Source organism: Cornus florida, unplaced genomic scaffold, assembly GCF_030987335.1.
Source record: "Cornus florida cultivar Cherokee Brave unplaced genomic scaffold, ASM3098733v1 CherokeeBrave_3.0.0_Hap2_Chr08, whole genome shotgun sequence".
NCBI lineage: Eukaryota > Viridiplantae > Streptophyta > Magnoliopsida > Cornales > Cornaceae > Cornus > Cornus florida.
In genome coordinates this window covers 77,056,004-77,068,867 of record NW_026775578.1, presented here as the reverse complement: position 1 = coordinate 77,068,867, position 12,864 = coordinate 77,056,004, and positions in this window count along the sequence as shown.

Below are 12,864 nucleotides of genomic sequence, written 5' to 3'. Positions count from 1 at the left end.
AGGGATGTGTGTTGTAATGCATATTTTGATTCTTGAACTTATGAAGATCTTGATTATTCATTGAGTTCTATGGATTGATGCTTCTAATTGATCATTTTCTCTATCTATATGTCTATGTATGCTAGAGTAGATGCTCACCTCTAGATTTAATGTTATTGATGCATGTCTATGTGTATTAATGCCTTTAATCTTGAGATTGCCAAAATATGAAGTTCTTAATGTAATGCTCTTGTTATGTCTCTAGATGGTTCATACTTATTCCTTGATGGATTGTGTTTCTCTTTTAAGTAGTGTAGTGTTAGTTAGGGAAACAATTCATGCTTGTTCTTTGATGTTCCATGCTTTTGAATGCAAGAAGCATATACTCTAATTTTGTGATGTAAAGGAATTTTGAGCTTAATGAAGGGTTAATGATTAGTTATGATATGTTGTATCTTTCATATGTGTTTAGACAATTTATTCCTCTCCCAATAGATATTTTGTACCTCTCACATGATGATTAGATAATGCATGTTTAACTAAGTCATCCTTATGGATTGCTTGGACTATAAGCTTAATGAAAGGTTCAATGACTTGAATTGTTATTTTGTTATCTTCACATGATATTTAGACAATATATTCCTCTACCAATAGATGTATTGTGGCCTCACACATGTTGATTGAGACAATTTGCACTTGTGAGTCACCCTTACCAATTGAATGTCTTTTACACACACAACATTGTTGCAACACATTCATTTCCCTCATTAGTCACTTGATTATGGTTTGGAATAGTATTGTTTGGTGGTGATCTCTACACCCCAAGACCTTTCCTTCTTACTTACTTTTTATCTTATTGCATTGCTTTATTATAGTTTAGCTCATTTAGTATAATCAACCAACCAACCAACCAATTGTGTGATCACTCGACCTACTGACCCTAATTACCATAATTCACAATTCGATACACCATCAAATCCCTTGGGACGATCCCTACTCGCCCTATCTATATTTTATATAGAGAAAGGTAGTAGTGGCTTTTTATAAATGTAAAACTTGGCCACCTCCTAAACACACACAACTCTTCAAGCTTGACTTGGTATTGCGACCCTTGTAAAAGAGGACCCGGTCAGTGTTGTTTATTTGTAATTAATTATAGATTAAATAATTAAATGTTTATTTTGTTTGATTTTATTTTATTTTATTTTATGGATGTGATTAGTAACAATGGGCCAACCAATTAGGTTTCATGGACTACTTAGATAGGAAGTTTAATGGGCATGGATAATTACCCATGGATAGTTGTATGATATATATATATATATATATATATATATATATATAAGGAAAGTCATTTAGTAATAATCTGATATATATTTATATATTTAAATAGTAAGGATATACATAGATTATATACGTAACTTATTTTTAGTTACATTTTTAATATTTTAATTTTATTATTTTTCTTTATTAAGTTGACTTGGATTGGGAAAAGGAGTAGGGTTATTATTTAGACTATAAATATATAACTATAAGGTTGTAAAAGGGGGTTAGAAATATATCACGTAATCTATTTTGGAGGAAAAAGGCAGAGAGTTTAGAAAAAAAAAAAAAAAACAGAAGAGAAAAAGGAAGAAGGAGGGTAGGGTTTTTATCAAATCCCTAAAGGTAAGTTCTTGTTCTACACTTCTCCCTTTAATCTGTGAACTATATATCTCCAGTATAATTTTAGGGTTATTTAAAGAACAATTAAAATTGGAATTTATAATTTAATTGATTTAGAACATAGGTTTTGTAAATTATGTTCATGGTTGTTCTTGTTGTGTGAATTGATAAATTCATGACTTATAATTGATTTCTTTATGGATTTTTACCTGTTATAATTATGTAATTTCATACTTGTTGTGTTGATGGGACTTAGTAACATACTTTAGAACCCTTAACAATGAAGAATAGATTCACAGTAGAATTTATGGGCTAATTCATTGAAACAGTGCTCAATTCGTTGTTACAGTGCTCGAGCCTTAGAAGTAAAGCTCAAGTCATAGGTGAAAAGCTCGAGCCTTGGATGCAAAGCTCGAGCTATTGATGTAAAGCTCTAGCCATGGATAGAAAGATCGAGCCATTAGGATAAAAGCTCGAGCCTTACCTAGGAGTTTTCGTAAACGTGTAAATTGTCCTTAATTGATTTTGAGGGGTCCTGAACATTAAATAGGGACTAGGTATGAGTTTAAATATATTTTAAATAGACTTAATCATAACGATGCATACTATTTGAATGTTTTAAAGAATGAATGAATTTAATCTTTTTAATTTGTTCTAGAAATTGTGATTAAATGTTCAGCATGAATTGTATTTGGAGAATGCTTACTTGACTGTGAAATAAAATATCAACATGTTTAAGATTTAGTTTGTGTGGGATATATGATATAGGAAGCTTAAAGAAATTATAAGTCGTTCCTATTTTGTGATAGCATGATATTATGTTATTATGTTAATTTCTGGATTATTTGATGTACTACTTTATTTGTTACATCAATTATTGGATTGTATGGATGTACTGCACCAGTATTAGATGGTGACATTCTAGGGACGGATTAACTTATCAGTTAAGTCCTACCTATTTTTGGTATAAGGGAATGGATTAACTAAAATGTTAAGTCCTACTTATATTCGTGTCAGGTCAACTGAACAAGTTAGATAACTCACCGTGGTTTACTTTATACTGGATAGGATGGATGTTATATATGTGTGTGTGTGTGTGTGTGTGCACGCGCGCGCGCGCCATGATATGAGCTTGAGTCTCAGGATCAGTGGTTAGGGTACGTATATTGTCAGGAATGTGTAGCTAGATATAGTGTAGTTGTGTGCCTAATAGGTCTATATACTCATGTCCACTATATGTGCGTTTTGCATGTTGCCTACTATTCAGGTTGAGGTAACCCTATAGTCTAGTAAGGTTCTTTTAGTGTATATATGTATTTATGAACTATGTAGTTTATTGCATGGGTTAGCTATAGATGTGTAGTTTCTCCGATCTCTGTTTGGGTTATCGTAGAAAGAACTTGTTCGTGGACCTGACCCACTATTATTTTTCAAGCGTTCGTCAGTTTCAGACATAAAGCTTGTTCGTACTGAGTAGAAACAGACTACATCATTCTTCCGATTCTACGTAGGATTCTCTTTATGTTTTAGTTTCGGATTATATTTCATTTCCGTTGGGATATTATTAGGGGTCTACTAGATGGATTCCCGAGTTGTAACAATATCAGAGATTTTGGATATTTCATTTGGAGGATTATGTATTTATTAATTCAATGATTTATTATTTAGTTTCTTTCCATTTATTTATTTATTTATTCTTAATTCATTTTGTATTCTGTGTTTGATTATATACTTTAATTGTTTGATATCCTCGATTCTGTGCTCGAACTTGATCACCCGTGGCTCTAGAATCAAGAGGTATCACATAGCATATTATCAACAAGTCTACAATACATGTAAGATTACACTAGCATTATGATATCGCATAAAGGACTAAGTCATGCTAGTATTACAAACTTTAAACAATTAAATACACAACCACATAATATCATACAAACTCATGGTGATTTAAATGGCAATAAGGAAACAAGTATACAATAACTATAATTCAATGAATTTAATAGTAGTCTAATCATTTACCAATTTAAATAATAAGCTTAACAAGATATTAATTATATACATGTTTTGTGTAGTATACAAGTCTAAGTCAAGTATATATATAACCCTCACCTATATGCAATCCTACAACTCACATAACATACATACAATATATATTAAGCTTCAAAACACAAAGGAAACACAAAGACTATAAACATACTACACCTCTTACCTCACTAGAGAAAGACTCTCTAGAATCCAAAAGGAAAGTGAGCAAAAATGAAATCCCAGAGAAAGGTATTGTAGTATATGGTGAAAGGAAGCTTTTATCTCACAAGGGTTAAGCCAAAAAAATGTGTGCAAAGTGGGTAAAATCAAGGTTTAAAGTGTGTCAATGGTGGCTTTATGTGAGGAAGAAGAAGAAGAAGAACAATCTCAAGATTTTCCACTCACATATGTGATATACATATCACTTTACTAAGCTAGCATTACCTCTTACACACACACACTCCCATCATAATCTTCCACTTGTCATAACCAAAGGCATCCTCACAAAACTTAAAATCTACCCTACACTTGGCATCATCCAAACCCTCCACATGTCATCAACCAAAGGTGAACACATGGTCCCATGAAAGAGTGACACTTGTCACACTTTTCAAAAATTACAAAAAAAGTCCTTAGACAAAATATCTTCTAAAAATAATTGCAAAAAGGTCCCTAAACCAAAAATATCTCAAAAAGATAATCGCACAAAGAACCCCAAAAATGAAAATGTCTCCCAAAGAAACAATGCAATTATACCCCCAAGAAATAGAAATAAACTAGCATGCTTTGCTACACAATTAAATTATGCACTAACAATAAAATAAATTAAAGTGAATGCATGAAATATCGGAAATCAATTCCGGACACTAAACTCTACCTCGGGTCCTACAAAACCCTAAGGTAACACGAAAAGAAATAAATAAATAAAATATAATAAAATAAAAAGAAAAAGAAAAATGCCGGAAAAATAAAAGATGACACGGTCATCACAAAATCAACAATCACTGAAGATCATGGAGAATCTAATGAAAAAATCAACAATCATTGAAGATCATGGAGAATCTTATGAAGGCTATCCTCGAACTATTTAAGGAAACAAATCAAATAAATCAACAATCACTGAAGATCATGGAGAATTTCATGAAGGCTATCATCGTGGAACTATTCAAAGAAACAAATCAATTCTTAGTTAACTATAGTTGTTGCATATTTCCTTATTCCTTAAATAATTCCTACAACCATGTAATTACAATTGTGATTGATTTTTATACGTATATATAATTATATAAACGCTCAATGAAAAAGTGTGCTTCCACAATATTCATTTTCTTCCAAAACTTTCAATACCTATTGAAGTTTCTAATATTTATATTATCATATATCGTTATTTACTTTTTATATAATATATCAAAATACTAATGTTACATATTATATATAACATTTTATTATACATATTAACTAACAATAAATTTAATTTAATACATAATATATTATCTAGTGATGTAAACAATTTTTTAGACAAAAAATTTATTATCTATTATATTCGTGTGTTTTATTATTTATTAATTTTATATAATATTTTTAAATTATTAATATCTATATTAATATAGTATTATACGTAATAATGAATTTATAGTAATATATATTTTACATATAAGTAATATTAGTTAGGGTAAAGTATAATGACATCCCTTATGCTTTGTTTGGAACGATAGGATTCCACGGAATTTGATTTTAGAATGGAATTTATGTTGTTTGGAAAGGAAGGAATTCTAATAGGAATTGGATTTCATGGGATTTGATAGGAAATATCGTAGTTGTAACAAATCCTGGGAAAATTGGCAGAATTTCATGGGATTTGTGACGAGGTGAGTAACAACTTTTTCAAAGTATCTTAATTTTACCAAAATATCCTCCTTTTTTGACGTATCACTTTTCTATAAAGTGAATATTCACGTGACTTCTCAGTCATTCCATTGTCTTTCCTTCTCTGTCATCAATCATTCTCTTCCAATACGCAAGACCAGGCCAAATGTAAGCTTTTTTCTATTCTATAGATCAATTTTGTTCTCTTTAATAAGAAACATATATTTAAATATGTCTTTTTTTCTCTATTTTATAGTATTTTCTTCTGTACCACTCCTACAGACCTACGTAGCCAAATCGGTAAGTTTTCTCTCTACATTTTAATTTTTCTCTCTTTCATAAAAACAAATATGTAGATTCATGATTTTAATATCCATATAGATGTGACCTTTTCAATTGCCTATTGGATAATCATGTATTCAAAATTTTATATACATATGCCACTGATTAATGATGTTTTAGAATATTTGACCAAATTGCTACATTATTTGCTACATTATTTGCTACCATGTTTCAAGTAGATCCTAGGCCTCCTGGAATATCATCTCTTGTGCAGCCCGCCAAACTATGAGACCAATGGGTTAAAACTTAAAAGTCAGGTCCGATAAATGCAAAAGGAAAATTTCTTAAACTAGGGTTTGTAAGATTTTTATTAGGGAAAGTATGACATTGAGTGACACATCATTGAACCATTTAGCTTATTTAATGAATAAATGTCTTTAAATAAATTATAAAGAGTAAGTGATGTTTGTTGTAATTTTATTTTGTTACTATGTTACTTACTTTGATTAAAATTTGTAGATGGATAATATGGAAGAACCAAAACGAATGAAGCAAATGGCAGTTGGGGTGATGGTTGCTTGTGTGGCCCATCTAGTGACATTATTGACATACTACCAATATGCAAACTATTTAAATAGATCAATTTCAAAAAATGCTGGAGAGAGAGAAGAAGTCAGGAAAAAATTAATGGAAAAGATAATTAATAATGAAAGAAGTCGTGACATTTTACGTATGGGGCCAAATACATTTGCTAACTTAGTTTAGATTCTTCGAGGAACTAGACATCGTATAGACAACGCATATAGTTGCGTTGAGGAACAGGTGGCAAAGTTTCTTCATATTCTAGCTCATAATGTTAGGAACCGCATAATTAGATTCTTCTTTCATCAATCTACTGAGACTATTAGTCGTCATTTTCACAAGGTTTTGAGGGCTATACTATCATTGGAAGATAAATTTTTTATCCAACTGGATGGAACAAGAATTTCTCCAGAAATAAAGAATAGCACTAGATTCTATCCGTACTTTCAGGTAATTTAAAATTTAATTAAATTAAATATAATTTTACATTATATTGGTTGTGTGACGGCCCAAGTTTTGTAAACCCGGTGCGTCAGTGATGACCAAAAGATGACCCGATAATGGATCCGAAATGCGGAAGCGAAAGGTGAAACAACGGTCTCGAGAGATACAATGCGTCTCTAAGACACCAATGTGACCCTCAATGAGGTCACAGAACCCAAAGGAAACAAATGCAGAAGTGTCGTTTCAAAAACGAACAAAAAGAACCTAGGGGCAAAATGGTCATTTTACAAAAAGTGGATTCAAGTGCTATCGAGCACACTGCTGGAAGGACAATAAAAAATTAATCATAATGGACTCAAGAATTTCATCATTCAGAGTCCGAACGAAGGAGAAAGATCAAAAACAAAAATGATGTCGTGGCGGCCCGACGAGGACAACCCACCACTGCTGCAACTAAGAGTAAAAACGGGCATCTAAACAGACTTTTTTGGAAAAACTCAAAGAAGAAACCCCCGCTAAAAATCAAGTTTTCTACCCCGATTGCGGACGGAAACAAAAAAATTGTATTGTAAAATGCCAGGAATGCCCCCAAGAAAATCAGGTCAAGAGAAAAAAAACCAATCCGAGCTACTGCCCAAATTTTGGAAATAGGGCTTCGGGAAGTTTTTAAATTGCCTAAATTGAAAATGCAATCTTAAAATACACCCACAAGACCTTCGGAAGTTTCGGATCGGTCATGACGATTTTCAAAAAAAAGTCGATGAATAGTACCAACTACATTTGTACTAAAAATTTGCAAAACCTGGCAGCACAGATTTTCTGGATATAAATGGATTTTTGAGGGCCAAGATGATGTTTTCTGAAAAAACACAAAAAAGAAACTCCCCTCAAAATCAAGTTTTCTACGTGACTCATGAGGAAAAATGAAAAAAAATTATTTTGAAATACCCGAAATGCCCCTGTAACAGAATAGGGTCAAACAAAAAAAAAATATGCAACTTTATGTTTTTGTTTCATCAAGGAAGGTATTGTTTGCCAAAGTGAACATGCAAGTGTATGTAATATGATAAAATAGATGTTCTACAATGGCCTATGGCCTCATTACAATACATTTACAACATTTGACATAACAAACCTCCAAGTTAGAAAAATTACATTTCATAGACAAATCATGAACATGCTAACACTTGCATGTAAACAAGAATGTTTCTAAAGAAGCTCAACTCAGCAAATCACCCAAGCAATTGCAATCTCCAATCTTGTATCCTGTACCTGAAATATGCCCCAGTATCGTAGGGGTGAGTAACATAAAGCTACTCGTAGGAAATGAGCATGCATCGACCTAAAGTTTTACAAGTTGCGTGATTTAATTATTGTGGTTCATTCCACCTAACGTCTATGTCAAGGTGAGACTCAGGGAGCATTTTAGCTACCTAAGATCATTTCTAGCATCAATCACCTCATTTATGCAATTTTAACAATATAGGGTCATGCTTACACAAAGCAATAACATTGGAGCATGCTTACACAAAGCAACAACATAGTGGTTCTCAAGGTTATCAACTTGAAATCTAAAATGCAACATCAACTAAATATAACAATTTAGCATAATTAGAATATCTAATACCACACATCAATACATAGATTCTCTAATTATCAACTAGAAATCTAAAAGTGTGAAATCAACTAAATATAACAATTTAGTATAGATGTGTTTAACAACATCAAATCGCCAATAGCTAAAACCACAAGTCACAATATAAACATGATTGCAAACTTGGAATTGAATGTGAAAACAAATAGTGAAAGACTTGGACATCACGTCTCGGACTAAACCAAGAACAAATTAGTTATTCCGAGCATTAACCCGCTGGGAAGACCACCCTAGTGCGCACTATCTCAATTAGGGAGAACTCATACCTCCCGCACTAAAGCCGAACTTTAGCCATATCACAGTAACAATGTCCCAAAACTCCAAAATAAATAAGTTAACAACTTATATACGTATTAAACAGTACACGAAACTACCTTCATGTACAAGTAGGTTATAACCACACAACACATGTTCTAAATCCACAACAACTATAGGATAACAATGTCGAATCTTCAAAGCGCGATTCGTTACGCGCTATAATAACATCACATGTCGAATCTTCAGAGCGCGATTCGTTACGCGCTATAACAATATAATCCAATATTGAAACATAACTCATAAATCTATTATAAGTCAAAAGTCATGCTTTAAACATACTATCAATGTCAAATATATAAGTTAATCAATAATACAATAGAAATGGAATTTAATCAATAAACTAATTAAATTCCCTAGGTTTCAAATCTCAATCAAATGACCTCCAATTAATACATGATAAACAATATAGCATGGTCATTACATACACCACATCAAAACTCGATTAGGCCATAAGAACAATAAAGTAGAATTTAATTAAATCATGATAATCAAATCCCTAACTTCTAAAACAACTTCAAATGGTTCCAAATTAACATATGCTAGAACATAAGTCATAGTTATCACAATATCAAGTTAAACACTTAATTAGGCCAATGGAACCCTTAATTAGATTTTAATTAATCATTTTAATTAAAATCTCTAGATTTTCATACTTGTCCAAATGCTCTCAAATTAAAGTATGTTAAACAACATGCCAAGACATAATTTAAAAGCATATCACAAGTCAATTTCATGCAAGGTACGGCCATGGGATTTAATCTTTCACAAAAGATAAATATTAAATAAAATACGCAATTTTTATTCAATCCATACCAATTTAATATATGTTAACAAACATATTAAAACATGATTTTCTAGCATGTCACAATTCAAATCAAAGTTATATATCATCATGAATTTTAAATCTTATACAAAGAAATAAAAATTACTAACTTTTTAAATTTGATACAAGGCATACATATAAGTTGTATAATCATGAGAAACACTCAATACAACACATATAAAATCCTAAAACATTTCCTACCTCAATTTGAGATGAAAATCTCAAAAGCCACCAAATGGAAACCGCTCCGAATCCGACGAAACTTCTAGGTTTTGTCGGAGACTATATCGTGCACATAACCCCCAAGGAAGCCCCATCAAAATTACAACTTGACTTCAAACCCAAACTCAAAGAATGGTCAGAAATGGGTTCTAATAAGGGTGAAAGAAGCGCGTAGTCAACACGAACATAAAACGCAAAGGCCCTTCTATATTCTGACGAAGGAATGAAGCTCAAAAGAGGAGAGAGAAGGTGGCAGCACCCCTTGGGCTGCCATGGGAGCTCCGGTCATGCATGAAGAGGGGAGAAGATGAAAAATGAAATATCTCACCCCCCTTTTATAGAAATCTCAAAAAGTGCCCCAAACGAGCCCCGCCGGGTCCAAAAAAGTAAAATTTGAGCAGACGCGCTCAAATGGCAAAACTTTGTGAATGAAAGAGATTCAAAATGATAAAATATGAACAACGGAAGAAACGACATCAAAAACTAAGTCCCGAGTAGAAAGTTATGCCCAAAACAAGTTTGGCGCAAACAAGGGCCAAAAACCCTGAAACTGGAAAACAATGACCAGAAGGAATTTCTAAGAGTACATGACTCGACGAAAAGTGAAAATGAATCTCGTACGAGGATCCAGACTCAAAACAAGGCATTTAGCAATAACTTTCATTAATTACACAATGGCCCCTCCAAAAAGTGAAAACTGCACTAATGGCCCAGAATGAAAATATCTTCCAAAAATATTTTCTTAAAAACCCCTGAAATAAAATATCTTCAAAAGATATTTACAAAAAATACCCCAAGAAAAGAAAATAATTTCAAAGAACTTTACATCCATGCCCCTATGGACACCGGGAGTAACCAGAGTACTTTCTTACAAAAGTAAAGATACGTATTTCGTGGAAACCACTTAAGATGGAGATACATGAAGTCAAAAACCAACTCCGAACACAAGAAGTGTGGTTACGCCAACAAAGTGTCAAACGGGGAAAAGACAAAATAGGGAAAAGGACGAAATAGGGAAAATGACGAAAAGTAAATAGTGTCGAAAAATGAAAAATGCGGAAACGACTCGGTCCTCAAAGGAAGTTGTCAATCCACCGAAAAGAGTCTTGGAAATCACTCCAGAGCACTCGAGACGACACTAAGCGAAGAGGAACTGAATTCAGAAAGGAAAGACAACGGAAAAAAAATATCCGTGAAAATCCGGGTCATTACAGGTTGAAAATTTTTAATATATCCAATATGATAGGACTGTGTTGGAGCTATTGATGGAACACACATACGTGTGAAAGTTTCAAAACATGATGTGGCTAGATTTGGAGGAAGAAAAGATTTTCCAACGCAGAATGTCTTGGCAGCATGCAGCTTTGATCTAAAATTTACTTATGTATTGCCTGGATGGGAAGGGTCTGCATCTGATTCTAAAATTTTGGATGATGCGTTAAGGAGAGAAGATAAATTAGAGGTTCCAGAAGGTAAATTAATTATTATTTTTATTTTACAACTAATATGAGTATGTAATTAAATTTTTTTTTTTTTTAGGCAAATATTATGTAGTTGATGCTGGATATGCATTGAAATCCAAATTTATTGCTCCTTATCGAGGAACGCGTTATCACTTAAAGGAATACTCAACTCGTGGACCACAGACACCCAGAGAAATATTTAATCATAGACATGCTTCTTTACATAATGCAATTGAAAGAGTATTCGGCATAGTTAACAAGAGATTTTCAATTTTGGCTACTGGTACTGAACCACAATATGGCTTTGAGACAAACAGAAATTGTATTGGCTTGTTGCATATTACACAATTTTCTTATTGGAGTAAAACCAAATGATACACTTATTGCAGAAGTTGATGAAGATCTCTTGAATGAGGAAGTACAACATGCACAAGTACATCCAAATGTAGATGCGTCTGAAGAAGGTAGACAAGGATCAATGAAAAGAGATCATATAGCTGCAAACATGTGGGTTAATTATTTAGCTAATAGATAGTTGTTAGTTATAGTATTATTTTCATATATTAAAATAATCTTCTGATTTGTTTGGTATCAAATTTAAATTTTCTCCACCTGTTTAAATGTAATTTCTTATTTATCTTTATTTATAGTCAATAAATGGATGATAATTCTTAGTTATTGTTTGGCATTAACATATAATTGTTTAAATCTTTTAAGATAGTGATGCGTTGAATGTTTTTTTATCTTTTCATTATTGTTAGCCTACACTTATTGATGATGGTTTGTAACAGCCCAAAAAATAGATATACAAGAAGGAGATGAAAGAACAAATACAAATGGATATATGGTGTGGACACTTCAAATGGATTTGTATCTTCTTGAACAGTTGCATGAATAAAAACTACAAGGACAAAAGCCTGATAGGAATTTCAACCCTTCCGCTTATGATGTAGTTGTTGATGCTATCAATGCACGATTTCCTGTGAAAGTGAATAAAGATAAAGTGCAGAATCGACTAAAGACTTTAAAACGGAAAATGGATATTGCCCTAGAAGTTTTTAAACGTGGTAGTGGATTTGCTTGGCACGATATTACCAAAAAAATTGATGCAACAAATTCTGTGTGGGATGCTTTAATTCAAGTAGGTAAAAAAAACTTCTTATACATTTTTTTCCCCAATTTTCTTATATTTTAGTTCTAACTTGTGAAGTATTTGTATAATAACAGTCTTATCCTGATGCAAAAAAAGTGCGCAATGCGACACTTTCATGCCTTAATCTGCTTCGTGAAATTTTAAAAAAAGATCGAGCTACGGGGGGAGCAGTTGAAAGTGCGAAAGAAAAAAATCGTCGTTGGACAAATGAAGAAAATGAACGTCGTTTAGCAAATGAAGGAAAGACAATCGAGGACATTGATGACTTATTGGCTAGAAACGAGATTGATCTTGAAAATTTTGAAGACGAATATACAATTCAACAATCCTCTACTGCTTACGTTCCATCTGCATCTGCATATTCATCTTCATCAAAGGGTAATAAGAA